Genomic DNA, 23,194 nt, shown 5'->3' with positions numbered 1-23,194 from the left:
GATTTTGAATGTATGATTGTGATTGTATGATTGCGATTGTGCGATTGTGATTGTACGATTGTGATTGTATGATTGTGATTGTATGATTATGATTGTATGATTGTGATTGTATGATTGCGATTGTATGATTGTGATTGTATGATTATGATTGTATTTTTGTGATTGTATGATTGTGATTGTATGATTGCGATTGTATTATTGTGATTCTATGATTGTGTAGTATGGTTGTGATTGTATGATTGTGATTGTATGATTGCGATTTTATGATTGTAATTGTATGATTGTGATTGCATGATTGCGATTGTATGATTGTGATTGCATGATTTTGAATGTATGATTGTGATTGTATGATTGTGATTGTATGATTGTGATTGTATGATTGTGATTGTATGATTGTGATTGTATGATTGTGATTGTATGATTGTGATTGTATGATTATGATTGTGTGATTGTGATTGTATGATTGTATTTGGGAGATTGTATTTTGGAGATTGTAATTGTGGGATTGCAATTGTATGATTGTGATTGTATGATTGTGATTGTATGATTGTGATTGTATGATTGTGATTGTATGATTGTGATTGTATGATTGTGATTGTATGATATTGATTGTATGATTGTGATTGTATGATTGTGATTGTATGATTGTGATAGTATGATTGTGATTGTATGATTGTGATTGTATGACTGTGATTGTATGATTGTGATTGTGCGATTGTGATTGTAGGATTGTGATTTTACGATTGCGATTGTACGATTGTGATTGTATGATTGTGATTGTATGATTGTGATTGAATGATTGTGATTGCATGATTGTGATTGTATGATTGTGACTGCATGATTTTGAATGTATGATTGTGATTGTATGATTGTGATTGTATGATTGTGATGGTATGATTGCGATCGTATGATTGTGATTGTATGATTATGATTGTATGATTGCGATTGTATGATTGTGATTGTATGATTATGATTGTATGATTGTGATTGTATGATTGTGATTGTATGATTGTGATTGTGCGATTGTGATTGTACGATTGTGATTGTATGATTGTGATTGTATGATTATGATTGAATGATTGTGATTGCATGATTGTGATTGTATGATTGTGATTGCATGATTTTGAATGTATGATTGTGATTGTACGATTGTGATTGTATGATTGTGATTGTATGATTGTGATAGTATGATTGTGATTGTAAGATTGTGATTGTATGAATGTGATTGTATGATTGTGATTGTATGATTGTGATTGTATGATTACGATTGTATGATTGTGATTGTATGATTGTGATGGTATGATTGTGATTGTATGATTGCGATCGTATGATTGTGATTGTATGATTATGATTGTATGATTGTGATTGTATGATTGCGATTGTATGATTGTGATTGTATGATTATGATTGTATTTTTGTGATTGTATGATTGTGATTGTATGATTGCGATTGTATGATTGTGATTGTATGATTATGATTGTATGATTGTGATTGTATGATTGTGATTTTATGATTGTTATTGTATGATTGTCATTGTATGATTATGATTGTATGATTGTGATTGCATGATTGTGATTGTATGATTGAGATTGCATGATTTTGTATGTATGATTGTGATTGTATGACTGTGATTGTATGATTGTGATTGTGTGATTGTGATTGTATGATTGTGATAGTATGATTGTGATTGTATGATTGTGATTGTATGACTGTGATTGTATGATTGTGATTGTGCGATTCTGATTGTACGATTGTGATTGTATGATTGTGATTGTATGATTATGATTGAATGATTGTGATTGCATGATTGTGATTGTATGATTGTGATTGCATGATTTTGAATGTATGATTGTGATTGTATGATTGCGATTGTGCGATTGTGATTGTACGATTGTGATTGTATGATTGTGATTGTATGATTATGATTGTATGATTGTGATTGTATGATTGCGATTGTATGATTGTGATTGTATGATTATGATTGTATTTTTGTGATTGTATGATTGTGATTGTATGATTGCGATTGTATTATTGTGATTCTATGATTGTGTAGTATGGTTGTGATTGTATGATTGTGATTGTATGATTGCGATTGTATGATTGTAATTGTATGATTGTGATTGTATGATTGTGATTGTATGATTGTGGTTGTATGATTGTGATTGTGTGATTGTGATTGTATGATTGTGATTGTATGATTGTGATTGTATGATTGTGATTGTGTGATTGTATTTGGGAGATTGTAATTGTATGATTGCGATTTTATGATTGCGTTTGTATGCTGGTGACTGTATTATTGTGATTGTGTGATTGTGATTGTATGATTGTGATTGTATGATTGTGATTGTATGATTGTGATTGTATGATTGTGATTGTATGATTGCGATTGTATGAATGCGATTGTATGATTGTGATTGCATGATTGTGATTGTATGACTGTGATTGTATGATATTGATTGTATGATTGTGATTGTATGATTGTGATTGTATGATTGTGATAGTATGATTGTGTAGTATGGTTGTGATTGTATGATTGTGATTGTATGATTGCGATTGTATGATTGTAATTGTATGATTGTGATTGTATGATTGTGATTGTATGATTGTGGTTGTATGATTGTGATTGTGTGATTGTGATTGTATGATTGTGATTGTATGATTGTGATTGTATGATTGTGATTGTGTGATTGTATTTGGGAGATTGTAATTGTATGATTGCGATTTTATGATTGCGTTTGTATGCTGGTGACTGTATTATTGTGATTGTGTGATTGTGATTGTATGATTGTGATTGTATGATTGTGATTGTATGATTGTGATTGCATGATTGCGATTTTATGATTGTGTTTGTATGACTGTGATTGTATGATTGTGATTGTATGATTGTATTTGGGTGATTGTAATTGTATGATTGCGATTGTATGATTGTGATTGTATGATTGTTATCGTATGATTGTGATTGTTTGACTGCGATTGTATGATTGTGCTTGTATGATTGTGATTGTATGATTGTGATTGTATGATTGTGATTGTATGATTGTGATTGTATGATTGTGATTGTATGATTGTGATAGTATGATTGTGATTGTATGATTATGATTGTATTTTTGTGATTGTATGATTGTGATTGTATGATTGTGATTGTATGATTGTGATTGTACGATTGTGATTGTATGATTGCGATTGTATGAATGCGATTGTATGATTGTGATTGCACGATTGTGATTGCACGATTGTGATTGTATGATTGTGATTGTATGATATTGATTGTATGATTGTGATTGTATGATTGTGATTGTATGATTGTGACAGTATGATTGTGATTGTATGATTGTGATTGTATGACTGTGATTGTATGATTGTGATTGTGTGATTGTGATTGTGCGATTGTGATTGTACGATTGTGATTGTACGATTGTGATTGTATGATTATGATTGTATGATTATGATTGAATGATTGTGATTGCATGACTGTGATTGTATGATTGTGATTGCATGATTTTAAATGTATGGTTGTGATTGTATGATTGTGATTGTATGATTGTGATTGTATGATTGTGATTGTATGATTGTGATAGTATGATTGTGATTGTATGATTGTGATTGTATGATTGTGATTGTCTGATTGCGGGTGTATGATTGTGATTGTATGATTGTGATTGTATGATTGTGATTGTATGATTGTGATTGTATGATTGTGATTGTATGATTGTGATTGTATGATTGTGATTGTATGATTGTGATTGTATGATTGTCGTTGTATGATTATGATTGTATGATTGTGATTGTATGATTGTGATTGTATGATTGTGATTGTATGATTGTCATTGTATGATTATGATTGTATGATTGTGATTGCATGATTGTGATTGTATGATTGAGATTGCATGATTTTGTATGTATGATTGTGATTGTATGACTGTGATTGTGTGATTGTGATTGTATGATTGTGATTGTATGATTGTGATAGTATGATTGTGATTGTATGATTGTGATTGTATGACTGTGATTGTATGATTGTGATTGTGCGATTGTGATTGTATGAATGCGATTGTATGAATGCGATTGTATGATTGTGATTGTATGATTATGATTGTATTTTTGTGATTGTATGATTGTGATTGTATGATTGTGACTGTATGATTGTGATTGTATGATTGTGATTGTATGATTGCGATTGTATGAATGCGATTGTATGAATGCGATTGTATGATTGTGATTGTATGATTGTGATTGTATGATTGTGATTGTATGATTGTGATTGTATGATTGTGATTGTATGATTATGATTGAATGATTGTGATTGCATGACTGTGATTGTATGATTGTGATTGCATGATTTTGAATGTATGATTGTGATTGTATGATTGTGATTGTATGATTGTGATTGTATGATTGTGATTGTATGATTGGGATAGTATGATTGTGATTGTAAGATTGTGATTGTATGACTGTGATTGTATGATTGTGATTGTATGATTTTCATTGTATGATTATGATTGTATGATTGTGCTTGCATGATTGTGATTGTATGATTGAGATTGCATGATTTTGTATGTATGATTGTGATTGTATGATTGTGATTGTATGATTGTGATTGTATGATTGTGATTGTATGATTGTGATTGTATGATTGTGATTGTATGATTGTGATTGTATGATTGTGATTGTATGATTGTGATTGTATGATTGTATTTGGGAGATTGTGTTTGGGAGATTGTAGTTGTATGATTGCGATTGTATGATTGTGATTGTATGATTCTGATGTATGATTGTAATTGTATGATTATGATTGTATGATTGTGATTGTATGATTGTGATGGTATGATTGTGATTGTATGATTGCGATCGTATGATTGTGATTGTATGATTATGATTGTATGATTGTGATTGGAAGATTTCGATTGTGTGATTGTGATTGTATGATTGTGATTGTATGACTGTGATTGTATGATTGTGATTGTGCGATTGTGATTGTACGATTGTGATTGTACGATTGTGATTGTATGATTGTGATTGTATGATTATGATTGAACGATTGTGATTGCATGATTGTGATTGTATGATTGTGATTGCATGATTTTGAATGTATGATTGTGATTGTATGATTGTGATTGTATGATTGTGATTGTATGATTGTGATAGTATGATTGTGATTGTAAGATTGTGATTGTATGACTGTGATTGTATGATTGTGATTGTATGATTGTCATTGTATGATTATGATTTTATGATTGTGATTGCATGATTGTGATTGTATGATTGAGATTGCATGATTGTGATTGTATGATTGTGATTCTATGATTGTGATTGTATGATTGTGGTTGTATGATTGTGATTGTCTGATTGTGATTGTATGATTGTGATTGTATGATTGTGATTGTATGATTGTGATTGTATGATTATGATTGTGTGATTGTGATTGTATGATTGTATTTGGGAGATTGTATTTTGGAGATTGTAATTGTGGGATTGCAATTGTATGATTGTGATTGTATGATTGTGATTGTATGATTGTGATTGTATGATTGTGATTGTATGATTGTGATTGTATGATTGTGATTGTATGATATTGATTGTATGATTGTGATTGTATGATTGTGATTGTATGATTGTGATAGTATGATTGTGATTGTATGATTGTGATTGTATGACTGTGATTGTATGATTGTGATTGTGCGATTGTGATTGTAGGATTGTGATTTTACGATTGCGATTGTACGATTGTGATTGTATGATTGTGATTGTATGATTGTGATTGAATGATTGTGATTGCATGATTGTGATTGTATGATTGTGACTGCATGATTTTGAATGTATGATTGTGATTGTATGATTGTGATTGTATGATTGTGATGGTATGATTGCGATCGTATGATTGTGATTGTATGATTATGATTGTATGATTGCGATTGTATGATTGTGATTGTATGATTATGATTGTATGATTGTGATTGTATGATTGTGATTGTATGATTGTGATTGTGCGATTGTGATTGTACGATTGTGATTGTATGATTGTGATTGTATGATTATGATTGAATGATTGTGATTGCATGATTGTGATTGTATGATTGTGATTGCATGATTTTGAATGTATGATTGTGATTGTACGATTGTGATTGTATGATTGTGATTGTATGATTGTGATAGTATGATTGTGATTGTAAGATTGTGATTGTATGAATGTGATTGTATGATTGTGATTGTATGATTGTGATTGTATGATTACGATTGTATGATTGTGATTGTATGATTGTGATGGTATGATTGTGATTGTATGATTGCGATCGTATGATTGTGATTGTATGATTATGATTGTATGATTGTGATTGTATGATTGCGATTGTATGATTGTGATTGTATGATTATGATTGTATTTTTGTGATTGTATGATTGTGATTGTATGATTGCGATTGTATGATTGTGATTGTATGATTATGATTGTATGATTGTGATTGTATGATTGTGATTTTATGATTGTTATTGTATGATTGTCATTGTATGATTATGATTGTATGATTGTGATTGCATGATTGTGATTGTATGATTGAGATTGCATGATTTTGTATGTATGATTGTGATTGTATGACTGTGATTGTATGATTGTGATTGTGTGATTGTGATTGTATGATTGTGATAGTATGATTGTGATTGTATGATTGTGATTGTATGACTGTGATTGTATGATTGTGATTGTGCGATTGTGATTGTACGATTGTGATTGTATGATTGTGATTGTATGATTATGATTGAATGATTGTGATTGCATGATTGTGATTGTATGATTGTGATTGCATGATTTTGAATGTATGATTGTGATTGTATGATTGCGATTGTGCGATTGTGATTGTACGATTGTGATTGTATGATTGTGATTGTATGATTATGATTGTATGATTGTGATTGTATGATTGCGATTGTATGATTGTGATTGTATGATTATGATTGTATTTTTGTGATTGTATGATTGTGATTGTATGATTGCGATTGTATTATTGTGATTCTATGATTGTGTAGTATGGTTGTGATTGTATGATTGTGATTGTATGATTGCGATTGTATGATTGTAATTGTATGATTGTGATTGTATGATTGTGATTGTATGATTGTGGTTGTATGATTGTGATTGTGTGATTGTGATTGTATGATTGTGATTGTATGATTGTGATTGTATGATTGTGATTGTGTGATTGTATTTGGGAGATTGTAATTGTATGATTGCGATTTTATGATTGCGTTTGTATGCTGGTGACTGTATTATTGTGATTGTGTGATTGTGATTGTATGATTGTGATTGTATGATTGTGATTGTATGATTGTGATTGTATGATTGTGATTGTATGATTGCGATTGTATGAATGCGATTGTATGATTGTGATTGCATGATTGTGATTGTATGACTGTGATTGTATGATATTGATTGTATGATTGTGATTGTATGATTGTGATTGTATGATTGTGATAGTATGATTGTGATTGTTTGATTGTATTTGGGAGATTGTATTTGGGAGATTGTAATTGTATGATTGCGATTGTATGATTGTGATTGTATGACTGTGATTGTATGATTGTGATTGTATGATTGTGATTGTATGATTATGATTGTATGATTGTGATTGTATGATTGTGATGGTATGATTGTGATTGTATGATTGTGATTGTATGATTATGATTGTATGATTGTGATTGTATGATTGCGATTGTATGATTGTGATTGTATGATTATGATTGTATTTTTGTGATTGTATGATTGTGATTGTATGATTGCGATTGTATTATTGTGATTGTATGATTGTGTAGTATGGTTGTGATTGTATGATTGTGATTGTATGATTGCGATTGTATGATTGTAATTGTATGATTGTGATTGTATGATTGTGATTGTATGATTGTGGTTGTATGATTGTGATTGTGTGATTGTGATTGTATGATTGTGATTGTATGATTGTGATTGTATGATTGTGATTGTGTGATTGTATTTGGGAGATTGTAATTGTATGATTGCGATTTTATGATTGCGTTTGTATGCTGGTGACTGTATTATTGTGATTGTGTGATTGTGATTGTATGATTGTGATTGTATGATTGTGATTGTATGATTGTGATTGCATGATTGCGATTTTATGATTGTGTTTGTATGACTGTGATTGTATGATTGTGATTGTATGATTGTATTTGGGTGATTGTAATTGTATGATTGCGATTGTATGATTGTGATTGTATGATTGTTATCGTATGATTGTGATTGTTTGACTGCGATTGTATGATTGTGCTTGTATGATTGTGATTGTATGATTGTGATTGTATGATTGTGATTGTATGATTGTGATTGTATGATTGTGATTGTATGATTGTGATAGTATGATTGTGATTGTATGATTATGATTGTATTTTTGTGATTGTATGATTGTGATTGTATGATTGTGATTGTATGATTGTGATTGTACGATTGTGATTGTATGATTGCGATTGTATGAATGCGATTGTATGATTGTGATTGCACGATTGTGATTGCACGATTGTGATTGTATGATTGTGATTGTATGATATTGATTGTATGATTGTGATTGTATGATTGTGATTGTATGATTGTGACAGTATGATTGTGATTGTATGATTGTGATTGTATGACTGTGATTGTATGATTGTGATTGTGTGATTGTGATTGTGCGATTGTGATTGTACGATTGTGATTGTACGATTGTGATTGTATGATTATGATTGTATGATTATGATTGAATGATTGTGATTGCATGACTGTGATTGTATGATTGTGATTGCATGATTTTAAATGTATGGTTGTGATTGTATGATTGTGATTGTATGATTGTGATTGTATGATTGTGATTGTATGATTGTGATAGTATGATTGTGATTGTATGATTGTGATTGTATGATTGTGATTGTCTGATTGCGGGTGTATGATTGTGATTGTATGATTGTGATTGTATGATTGTGATTGTATGATTGTGATTGTATGATTGTGATTGTATGATTGTGATTGTATGATTGTGATTGTATGATTGTCGTTGTATGATTATGATTGTATGATTGTGATTGTATGATTGTGATTGTATGATTGTGATTGTATGATTGTCATTGTATGATTATGATTGTATGATTGTGATTGCATGATTGTGATTGTATGATTGAGATTGCATGATTTTGTATGTATGATTGTGATTGTATGACTGTGATTGTGTGATTGTGATTGTATGATTGTGATGGTATGATTGTGATTGTATGATTGCGATCGTATGATTGTGATTGTATGATTATGATTGTATGATTGTGATTGGAAGATTTCGATTGTGTGATTGTGATTGTATGATTGTGATTGTATGACTGTGATTGTATGATTGTGATTGTGCGATTGTGATTGTACGATTGTGATTGTACGATTGTGATTGTATGATTGTGATTGTATGATTATGATTGAACGATTGTGATTGCATGATTGTGATTGTATGATTGTGATTGCATGATTTTGAATGTATGATTGTGATTGTATGATTGTGATTGTATGATTGTGATTGTATGATTGTGATAGTATGATTGTGATTGTAAGATTGTGATTGTATGACTGTGATTGTATGATTGTGATTGTATGATTGTCATTGTATGATTATGATTTTATGATTGTGATTGCATGATTGTGATTGTATGATTGAGATTGCATGATTGTGATTGTATGATTGTGATTCTATGATTGTGATTGTATGATTGTGGTTGTATGATTGTGATTGTCTGATTACGGTTGTATGATTGTGATTGTATGATTGTGATTGTATGATTATGATTGTATGATTGTGCTTGCATGATTGTGATTGTATGATTGAGATTGCATGATTTTGTATGTATGATTGTGATTGTATGATTGTGATTGTATGATTGTGATTGTATGATTGTGATTGTATGATTGTATTTGGGAGATTGTGTTTGGGAGATTGTAGTTGTATGATTGCGATTGTATGATTGTGATTGTATGATTGTGATGTATGATTGTAATTGTATGATTATGATTGTATGATTGTGATTGTATGATTGTGATGGTATGATTGTGATTGTATGATTGCGATCGTATGATTGTGATTGTATGATTATGATTGTATGATTGTGATTGGAAGATTTCGATTGTATGATTGTGATTGTATGATTGTGATTGTATGACTGTGATTGTATGATTGTGATTGTGCGATTGTGATTGTACGATTGTGATTGTACGATTGTGATTGTATGATTGTGATTGTATGATTATGATTGAACGATTGTGATTGCATGATTGTGATTGTATGATTGTGATTGCATGATTTTGAATGTATGATTGTGATTGTATGATTGTGATTGTATGATTGTGATTGTATGATTGTGATAGTATGATTGTGATTGTAAGATTGTGATTGTATGACTGTGATTGTATGATTGTGATTGTATGATTGTCATTGTATGATTATGATTGTATGATTGTGATTGCATGATTGTGATTGTATGATTGAGATTGCATGATTGTGATTGTATGATTGTGATTCTATGATTGTGATTGTATGATCGTGGTTGTATGATTGTGATTGTCTGATTGTGATTGTATGATTATGATTGTATGATTGTGATTGTATGATTGCGATTGTATGATTGTGATTGTATGATTATGATTGTATTTTTGTGATTGTATGATTGTGATTGTATGATTGCGATTGTATTATTGTGATTGTATGATTGTGATAGTATGGTTGTGATTGTATGATTGTGATTGTATGATTGCGATTGTATGATTGTAATTGTATGATTGTGATTGTATGATTGTGATTGTATGATTGTGATTGTATGATTGTGATTGTATGATTGTGATTGTATGATTGTGATTGTATGATTGTGATTGCATGATTGTGATTGTATGATTGTGATTGCATGATTTTGAATGTATGATTGTGATTGTATGATTGTGATTGTATGATTGTGATTGTATGATTGTGATAGTATGATTGTGATTGTAAGATTGTGATTGTATGACTGTGATTGTATGATTGTGATTGTATGATTGTCATTGTATGATTATGATTGTATGATTGTGATTGCATGATTGTGATTGTATGATTGAGATTGCATGATTGTGATTGTATGATTGTGATTCTATGATTGTGATTGTATGATTGTGGTTGTATGATTGTGATTGTCTGATTGCGGTTGTATGATTGTGATTGTATGATTGTGATTGTATGATTGTGATTGTATGATTGTGATTGTATGATTGTGATTGTATGATTGTGATTGTATGATTGTGATTGTATGATTTTCATTGTATGATTATGATTGTATGATTGTGCTTGCATGATTGTGATTGTATGATTGAGATTGCATGATTTTGTATGTATGATTGTGATTGTATGATTGTGATTGTATGATTGTGATTGTATGATTGTGATTGTATGATTGTGATTGTATGATTGTGATTGTATGATTGTGATTGTATGATTGTGATTGTATGATTGTATTTGGGAGATTGTGTTTGGGAGATTGTAGTTGTGTGATTGCGATTGTATGATTGTGATTGTATGATTCTGATGTATGATTGTAATTGTATGATTATGATTGTATGATTGTGATTGTATGATTGTGATGGTATGATTGTGATTGTATGATTGCGATCGTATGATTGTGATTGTATGATTATGATTGTATGATTGTGATTGGAAGATTTCGATTGTATGATTGTGATTGTATGATTGTGATTGTATGACTGTGATTGTATGATTGTGATTGTATGATTGTGATTGTATGATTGTGATTGTGTGATTGTGATTGTATGATTGTGATTGTATGATTGCGAGTGTATGATTGTGATTCTATGATTGTGATTGTATGATTGTGATCGTATGGTTGTGGTTGTTCGATTGCGATTGTACGATTGCGATTGTATTATTGTGATTGTATGATTGTGATAGTATGGTTGTGAAAGTATGATTGTGATAGTATGATTGTGATTGTATGATTGTGATTGTATGATTGTGATTGTATGATTGTGATTGTATGATTGTGATTGTATGATTGTGATTGTCTGACTGTGGTTGTGCGATTGTGATTGTACGATTGTGATTGTACGATTGTGATAGAATGATTGTGATTGTATGATTGTGATTGTATGATTGTGATTGTATGATTGTGATTGTATGATTGTGATGGTATGACTGTGATTGTATGATTGCGATAGTATGATTGCGATTGTATGATTGTGATTGTATGATTGCGATTGTATGATTGTGATTGTATGATTATGATTGTATGATTGTGATTGTATGATTGTGGTTGTATGATTGTTATTGTATGATTGTCATTGTATGATTATGATTGTATGATTGTGATTGCATGATTGTGATTGTATGATTGAGATTGCTGAATTTTGTATGTATGATTGTGATTGTATGACTGTGATTGTATGATTGTGATTGTATGATTGTGATTGTATGATTGTGATTGTATGATTGTGATAGTATGATTGTGATTGTATGATTGTGATTGTATGACTGTGATTGTATGATTGTGATTGTGCGATTGTGATTGTACGATTGTGATTGTATGATTGTGATTGTATGATTATGATTGAATGATTGTGATTGCATGATTGTGATTGTATGATTGTGATTGCATGATTTTGAATGTATGATTGTGATTGTATGATTGCGATTGTGCGATTGTGATTGTACGATTGTGATTGTATGATTGTGATTGTATGATTATGATTGTATGATTGTGATTGTATGATTGCGATTGTATGATTGTGATTGTATGATTGTGATGGTATGATTGTGATTGTATGATTGCGATCGTATGATTGTGATTGTATGATTATGATTGTATGATTGTGATTGGAAGATTTCGATTGTATGATTGTGATTGTATGATTGTGATTGTATGACTGTGATTGTATGATTGTGATTGTATGATTGTGATTGTATGATTGTGATTGTGTGATTGTGATTGTATGATTGTGATTGTATGATTGCGAGTGTATGATTGTGATTCTATGATTGTGATTGTATGATTGTGATCGTATGGTTGTGGTTGTTCGATTGCGATTGTACGATTGCGATTGTATTATTGTGATTGTATGATTGTGATAGTATGGTTGTGAAAGTATGATTGTGATAGTATGATTGTGATTGTATGATTGTGATTGTATGATTGTGATTGTATGATTGTGATTGTATGATTGTGATTGTATGATTGTGATTGTCTGACTGTGGTTGTGCGATTGTGATTGTACGATTGTGATTGTACGATTGTGATAGAATGATTGTGATTGTATGATTGTGATTGTATGATTGTGATTGTATGATTGTGATTGTATGATTGTGATGGTATGACTGTGATTGTATGATTGCGATAGTATGATTGCGATTGTATGATTGTGATTGTATGATTGCGATTGTATGATTGTGATTGTATGATTATGATTGTATGATTGTGATTGTATGATTGTGGTTGTATGATTGTTATTGTATGATTGTCATTGTATGATTATGATTGTATGATTGTGATTGCATGATTGTGATTGTATGATTGAGATTGCTGAATTTTGTATGTATGATTGTGATTGTATGACTGTGATTGTATGATTGTGATTGTATGATTGTGATTGTATGATTGTGATTGTATGATTGTGATAGTATGATTGTGATTGTATGATTGTGATTGTATGACTGTGATTGTATGATTGTGATTGTGCGATTGTGATTGTACGATTGTGATTGTATGATTGTGATTGTATGATTATGATTGAATGATTGTGATTGCATGATTGTGATTGTATGATTGTGATTGCATGATTTTGAATGTATGATTGTGATTGTATGATTGCGATTGTGCGATTGTGATTGTACGATTGTGATTGTATGATTGTGATTGTATGATTATGATTGTATGATTGTGATTGTATGATTGCGATTGTATGATTGTGATTGTATGATTATGATTGTATTTTTGTGATTGTATGATTGTGATTGTATGATTGCGATTGTATTATTGTGATTCTATGATTGTGTAGTATGGTTGTGATTGTATGATTGTGATTGTATGATTGCGATTGTATGATTGTAATTGTATGATTGTGATTGTATGATTGTGATTGTATGATTGTGGTTGTATGATTGTGATTGTGTGATTGTGATTGTATGATTGTGATTGTATGATTGTGATTGTATGATTGTGATTGTGTGATTGTATTTGGGAGATTGTAATTGTATGATTGCGATTTTATGATTGCGTTTGTATGCTGGTGACTGTATTATTGTGATTGTGTGATTGTGATTGTATGATTGTGATTGTATGATTGTGATTGTATGATTGTGATTGTATGATTGTGATTGTATGATTGCGATTGTATGAATGCGATTGTATGATTGTGATTGCATGATTGTGATTGTATGACTGTGATTGTATGATATTGATTGTATGATTGTGATTGTATGATTGTGATTGTATGATTGTGATAGTATGATTGTGATTGTTTGATTGTATTTGGGAGATTGTATTTGGGAGATTGTAATTGTATGATTGCGATTGTATGATTGTGATTGTATGACTGTGATTGTATGATTGTGATTGTATGATTGTGATTGTATGATTATGATTGTATGATTGTGATTGTATGATTGTGATGGTATGATTGTGATTGTATGATTGTGATTGTATGATTATGATTGTATGATTGTGATTGTATGATTGCGATTGTATGATTGTGATTGTATGATTATGATTGTATTTTTGTGATTGTATGATTGTGATTGTATGATTGCGATTGTATTATTGTGATTGTATGATTGTGTAGTATGGTTGTGATTGTATGATTGTGATTGTATGATTGCGATTGTATGATTGTAATTGTATGATTGTGATTGTATGATTGTGATTGTATGATTGTGGTTGTATGATTGTGATTGTGTGATTGTGATTGTATGATTGTGATTGTATGATTGTGATTGTATGATTGTGATTGTGTGATTGTATTTGGGAGATTGTAATTGTATGATTGCGATTTTATGATTGCGTTTGTATGCTGGTGACTGTATTATTGTGATTGTGTGATTGTGATTGTATGATTGTGATTGTATGATTGTGATTGTATGATTGTGATTGCATGATTGCGATTTTATGATTGTGTTTGTATGACTGTCATTGTATGATTGTGATTGTATGATTGTATTTGGGTGATTGTAATTGTATGATTGCGATTGTATGATTGTGATTGTATGATTGTTATCGTATGATTGTGATTGTTTGACTGCGATTGTATGATTGTGCTTGTATGATTGTGATTGTATGATTGTGATTGTATGATTGTGATTGTATGATTGTGATTGTATGATTGTGATTGTATGATTGTGATAGTATGATTGTGATTGTATGATTATGATTGTATTTTTGTGATTGTATGATTGTGATTGTATGATTGTGATTGTATGATTGTGATTGTACGATTGTGATTGTATGATTGCGATTGTATGAATGCGATTGTATGATTGTGATTGCACGATTGTGATTGCACGATTGTGATTGTATGATTGTGATTGTATGATATTGATTGTATGATTGTGATTGTATGATTGTGATTGTATGATTGTGACAGTATGATTGTGATTGTATGATTGTGATTGTATGACTGTGATTGTATGATTGTGATTGTGTGATTGTGATTGTGCGATTGTGATTGTACGATTGTGATTGTACGATTGTGATTGTATGATTATGATTGTATGATTATGATTGAATGATTGTGATTGCATGACTGTGATTGTATGATTGTGATTGCATGATTTTGAATGTATGGTTCTGATTGTATGATTGTGATTGTATGATTGTGATTGTATGATTGTGATTGTATGATTGTGATAGTATGATTGTGATTGTAAGATTGTGATTGTATGACTGTGATTGTATGATTGTGATTGTATGATTTTCATTGTATGATTATGATTGTATGATTGTGCTTGCATGATTGTGATTGTATGATTGAGATTGCATGATTTTGTATGTATGATTGTGATTGTATGATTGTGATTGTATGATTGTGATTGTATGATTGTGATGCATGATTGTAATTGTATGATTATGATTGTATGATTGTGATTGTATGATTGTGATGGTATGATTGTGATTGTATGATTGCGATCGTATGATTGTGATTGTATGATTATGATTGTATGATTGTGATTGTATGATATTGATTGTATGATTGTGATTGTATGATTGTGATTGTAAGATTGTGATTGTATGACTGTGATTGTTTGATTGTGATTGTATGATTATGATTGTATGGTTGTGACTGTATGATTGTGATGGTATGATTGCGATTGTATGATATTGATTGTATGATTGTGATTGTATGATTGAGATTGTATGACTGTGATTGTATGATTGTGATTGTATGATTGTCATTGTATGATTGTGATTGTATGATTGTGATTGTATGATTATGATTGTATGGTTGTGACTGTATGATTGTGATGGTATGATTGCGATTGTATGATATTGATTGTATGATTGTGATTGTATGATTGTGATTGTATGATTGTGATTGTATGATTGTGATTGTATGATTGTGATTGTATGATTGTGATTGTCTGATTGTGGTTGTATGATTGAGATTGCATGATTGTGATTGTATGATTGTGATTCTATGATTGTGATTGTATGATAGTGATAGTATGATTGTGATTGTATGATTGTGATTGTATGACTGTGATTGTATGATTGTGATTGTATGATTGTGATTGTATGATTGTGATAGCATGATTGTGATTGTATGATTGTGGTTGCATGACTGTGGTTGTATGGTTGTGATTGTATGATTGTGATTGTATGATTGTGATTGTATGATTGTGATTGTATGATTGTGATTGTATGATTGTGGTGTATGATTGTGATTGTATGATTGTGATTGTATGATTGTGATTGTATGATTGTGATTGCATGATTGTGATTGTATGATTGTGATTGTATGATATTGATTGTATGATTGTGATTGTATGATTGTGATTGTATGATTGTGATAGTATGATTGTGATTGTATGATTGTGATTGTATGACTGTGATTGTATGATTGTGACTGTGCGATTGTGATTCTGCGATTGTGATTGTACGATTGTGATTCTATGATTGCGATTGTATCGTTGTGATTGTATGATTATGATTGTATGATTGTGATTGTATGATTATGATTGTATGGTTGTGACTGTATGATTGTGATGGAATGATTGCGATTGTATGATATTGATTGTATGATTGTGATTGTATGATTGTGATTGTATGATTGTGATTGTATGATTGTGATTGTCTGATTGCGGTTGTATGATTGTGATTGTATGATTGTGATTGTATGATTGTGATTGTATGATTGTGATTGTATGATTGTGATTGTATGATTGTGATTGTATGATTGTCATTGTATGATTATGATTGTATGATTGTGATTGTATGATTGTGATTGTATGATTGTGATTGTATGATTGTCATTGTATGATTATGATTGTATGATTGTGATTGCATGATTGTTATTGTATGATTGCGATTGCATGATTTTGTATGTATGATTGTGATTGTATGACTGTGATTGTATGATTGTGATTGTATGATTGTGATTGTATGATTGTGATAGTATGATTGTGATTGTATGATTGTGATTGTATGACTGTGATTGTATGATTGTGATTGTATGACTGTGATTGTATGATTGTGATTGTGCGATTGTGATTGTACGATTGTGATTGTACGATTGTGATTGTATGATTGTGATTGTATGATTATGATTGAACGATTGTGATTGCATGATTGTGATTGTATGATTGTGATTGCATGATTTTGAATGTATGATTGTGACTGTATGATTGTGATTGTATGATTGTGATTGTATGATTGTGATTGTAAGATTGTGATTGTATGACTGTGATTGTATGATTGTGATTGTATGATTGTCATTGTATGATTATGATTGTATGATTGTGATGGCATGATTGTGATTGTATGATTGAGATTGCATGATTTTGTATGTATGATTGTGATTGTATGACTGTGATTGTATGATTGTGATTGTATGATTGTGATTGTATGATTGTGATAGTATGATTGTGATTGTATGATTGTGATTGTATGACTGTGATTGTATGATTGTGATTGTGCGATTGTGATTGTACGATTGTGATTGTATGATTGTGATTGTATGATTATGATTGAATGATTGTGATTGCATGATTGTGATTGTATGATTGTGATTGCATGATTTTGAATGTATGATTGTGATTGTACGATTGTGATTGTATGATTGTGATTGTATGATTGTGATAGTATGATTGTGATTGTAAGATTGTGATTGTATGAATGTGATTGTATGATTGTGATTGTATGATTGTGATTGTATGATTACGATTGTATGATTGTGATTGTATGATTGTGATGGTATGATTGTGATTGTATGATTGCGATCGTATGATTGTGATTGTATGATTATGATTGTATGATTGTGATTGTATGATTGCGATTGTATGATTGTGATTGTATGATTATGATTGTATTTTTGTGATTGTATGATTGTGATTGTATGATTGCGATTGTATGATTGTGATTGTATGATTATGATTGTATGATTGTGATTGTATGATTGTGATTTTATGATTGTTATTGTATGATTGTCATTGTATGATTATGATTGTATGATTGTGATTGCATGATTGTGATTGTATGATTGAGATTGCATGATTTTGTATGTATGATTGTGATTGTATGACTGTGATTGTATGATTGTGATTGTATGATTGTGATTGTATGATTGTGATAGTATGATTGTGATTGTATGATTGTGATTGTATGACTGTGATTGTATGATTGTGATTGTGCGATTGTGATTGTACGATTGTGATTGTATGATTGTGATTGTATGATTATGATTGAATGATTGTGATTGCATGATTGTGATTGTATGATTGTGATTGCATGATTTTGAATGTATGATTGTGATTGTATGATTGCGATTGTGCGATTGTGATTGTACGATTGTGATTGTATGATTGTGATTGTATGATTATGATTGTATGATTGTGATTGTATGATTGCGATTGTATGATTGTGATTGTATGATTATGATTGTATTTTTGTGATTGTATGATTGTGATTGTATGATTGCGATTGTATGATTGTAATTGTATGATTGTGATTGTATGATTGTGATTGTATGATTGTGGTTGTATGATTGTGATTGTGTGATTGTGATTGTATGATTGTGATTGTATGATTGTGATTGTATGATTGTGATTGTGTGATTGTATTTGGGAGATTGTAATTGTATGATTGCGATTTTATGATTGCGTTTGTATGCTGGTGACTGTATTATTGTGATTGTGTGATTGTGATTGTATGATTGTGATTGTATGATTGTGATTGTATGATTGTGATTGTATGATTGTGATTGTATGATTGTGATTCTATGATTGCGATTGTATGAATGCGATTGTATGATTGTGATTGCATGATTGTGATTGTATGACTGTGATTGTATGATATTGATTGTATGATTGTGATTGTATGATTGTGATTGTATGATTGTGATAGTATGATTGTGATTGTTTGATTGTATTTGGGAGATTGTATTTGGGAGATTGTAATTGTATGATTGCGATTGTATGATTGTGATTGTATGACTGTGATTGTATGATTGTGATTGTATGATTGTGATTGTATGATTATGATTGTATGATTGTGATTGTATGATTGTGATGGTATGATTGTGATTGTATGATTGTGATTGTATGATTATGATTGTATGATTGTGATTGTATGATTGCGATTGTATGATTGTGATTGTATGATTATGATTGTATTTTTGTGATTGTATGATTGTGATTGTATGATTGCGATTGTATTATTGTGATTGTATGATTGTGTAGTATGGTTGTGATTGTATGATTGTGATTGTATGATTGCGATTGTATGATTGTAATTGTATGATTGTGATTGTATGATTGTGATTGTATGATTGTGGTTGTATGATTGTGATTGTGTGATTGTGATTGTATGATTGTGATTGTATGATTGTGATTGTATGATTGTGATTGTGTGATTGTATTTGGGAGATTGTAATTGTATGATTGCGATTTTATGATTGCGTTTGTATGCTGGTGACTGTATTATTGTGATTGTGTGATTGTGATTGTATGATTGTGATTGTATGATTGTGATTGTATGATTGTGATTGCATGATTGCGATTTTATGATTGTGTTTGTATGACTGTGATTGTATGATTGTGATTGTATGATTGTATTTGGGTGATTGTAATTGTATGATTGCGATTGTATGATTGTGATTGTATGATTGTTATCGTATGATTGTGATTGTTTGACTGCGATTGTATGATTGTGCTTGTATGATTGTGATTGTATGATTGTGATTGTATGATTGTGATTGTATGATTGTGATTGTATGATTGTGATTGTATGATTGTGATAGTATGATTGTGATTGTATGATTATGATTGTATTTTTGTGATTGTATGATTGTGATTGTATGATTGTGATTGTATGATTGTGATTGTACGATTGTGATTGTATGATTGCGATTGTATGAATGCGATTGTATGATTGTGATTGCACGATTGTGATTGTGCGATTGTGATTGTACGATTGTGATTGTACGATTGTGATTGTATGATTATGATTGTATGATTATGATTGAATGATTGTGATTGCATGACTGTGATTGTATGATTGTGATTGCATGATTTTGAATGTATGGTTGTGATTGTATGATTGTGATTGTATGATTGTGATTGTATGATTGTGATTGTATGATTGTGATAGTATGATTGTGATTGTAAGATTGTGATTGTATGACTGTGATTGTATGATTGTGATTGTATGATTTTCATTGTATGATTATGATTGTATGATTGTGCTTGCATGATTGTGATTGTATGATTGAGATTGCATGATTTTGTATGTATGATTGTGATTGTATGATTGTGATTGTATGATTGTGATTGTATGATTGTGATTGTATGATTGTATTTGGGAGATTGTGTTTGGGAGATTGTACTTGTATGATTGCGATTGTATGATTGTGATTGTATGATTGTGATGTATGATTGTAATTGTATGATTATGATTGTATGATTGTGATTGTATGATTGTGATGGTATGATTGTGATTGTATGATTGCGATCGTATGATTGTGATTGTATGATTATGATTGTATGATTGTGATTGGAAGATTTCGATTGTATGATTGTGATTGTATGATTGTGATTGTATGATTGTGATTGTATGATTGTGATTGTGCGATTGTGATTGTACGATTGTGATTGTACGATTGTGATTGTACGATTGTGATTGTATGATTGTGATTGTATGATTATGATTGAACGATTGTGATTGCATGATTGTGATTGTATGATTGTGATTGCATGATTTTGAATGTATGATTGTGATTGTATGATTGTGATAGTATGATTGTGATTGTAAGATTGTGATTGTATGACTGTGATTGTTTGATTGTGATTGTATGATTATGATTGTATGGTTGTGACTGTATGATTGTGATGGTATGATTGCGATTGTATGATATTGATTGTATGATTGTGATTGTATGATTGAGATTGTATGACTGTGATTGTATGATTGTGATTGTATGATTGTCATTGTATGATTGTGATTGTATGATTGTGATTGTATGATTATGATTGTATGGTTGTGACTGTATGATTGTGATGGTATGATTGCGATTGTATGATATTGATTGTATGATTGTGATTGTATGATTGTGATTGTATGATTGTGATTGTATGATTGTGATTGTCTGATTGCGGTTGTATGATTGAGATTGCATGATTGTGATTGTATGATTGTGATTCTATGATTGTGATTGTATGATAGTGATAGTATGATTGTGATTGTATGATTGTGATTGTATGACTGCGATTGTATGATTGTGATTGTATGATTGTGATTGTATGATTGTGATAGCATGATTGTGATTGTATGATTGTGGTTGCATGACTGTGGTTGTATGGTTGTGATTGTATGATTGTGATTGTATGATTGTGATTGTATGATTGTGATTGTATGATTGTGATTGTATGATTGTGATTGTATGATTGTGGTGTATGATTGTGATTGTATGATTGTGATTGTATGATTGTGATTGTATGATTGTGATTGCATGATTGTGATTGTATGATTGTGATTGTATGATATTGATTGTATGATTGTGATTGTATGATTGTGATTGTATGATTGTGATAGTATGATTGTGATTGTATGATTGTGATTGTATGACTGTGATTGTATGATTGTGACTGTGCGATTGTGATTGTGCGATTGTGATTGTACGATTGTGATTGTATGATTGCGATTGTATCGTTGTGATTGTATGATTATGATTGTATGATTGTGATTGTATGATTATGATTGTATGGTTGTGACTGTATGATTGTGATGGAATGATTGCGATTGTATGATATTGATTGTATGATTGTGATTGTATGATTGTGATTGTATGATTGTGATTGTATGATTGTGATTGTATGATTGTGATTGTCTGATTGCGGTTGTATGATTGTGATTGTATGATTGTGATTGTATGATTGTGATTGTATGATTGTGATTGTATGATTGTGATTGTATGATTGTGATTGTATGATTGTCATTGTATGATTATGATTGTATGATTGTGATTGTATGATTGTGATTGTATGATTGTGATTGTATGATTGTCATTGTATGATTATGATTGTATGATTGTGATTGTATGATTGTGATTGCATGATTGTGATTGTATGATTGAGATTGCATGATTGTGATTGTATGATTGTGATTCTATGATTGTGATTGTATGATTGTGGTTGTATGATTGTGATTGTCTGATTGCGGTTGTATGATTGTGATTGTATGATTGTGATTGTATGATTGTGATTGTATGATTGTGATTGTATGATTGTCATTGTATGATTATGATTGTATGATTGTGATTGTATGATTGAGATTGTACGATTGTGATTGTATGATTGTCATCGTATGATTATGATTGTATGATTGTGATGGCATGATTGTGATTGTATGATTGAGATTGCATGATTTTGTATGTATGATTGTGATTGTATGACTGTGATTGTATGATTGTGATTGTATGATTGTGATTGTATGATTGTGATAG

The sequence above is a fragment of the Megachile rotundata genome, unplaced genomic scaffold (genome assembly GCF_050947335.1).
Source record: "Megachile rotundata isolate GNS110a unplaced genomic scaffold, iyMegRotu1 scaffold0026, whole genome shotgun sequence".
In the NCBI taxonomy this organism is placed as follows: domain Eukaryota; kingdom Metazoa; phylum Arthropoda; class Insecta; order Hymenoptera; family Megachilidae; genus Megachile; species Megachile rotundata.
Note: the sequence above shows the minus strand (reverse complement) of the source record.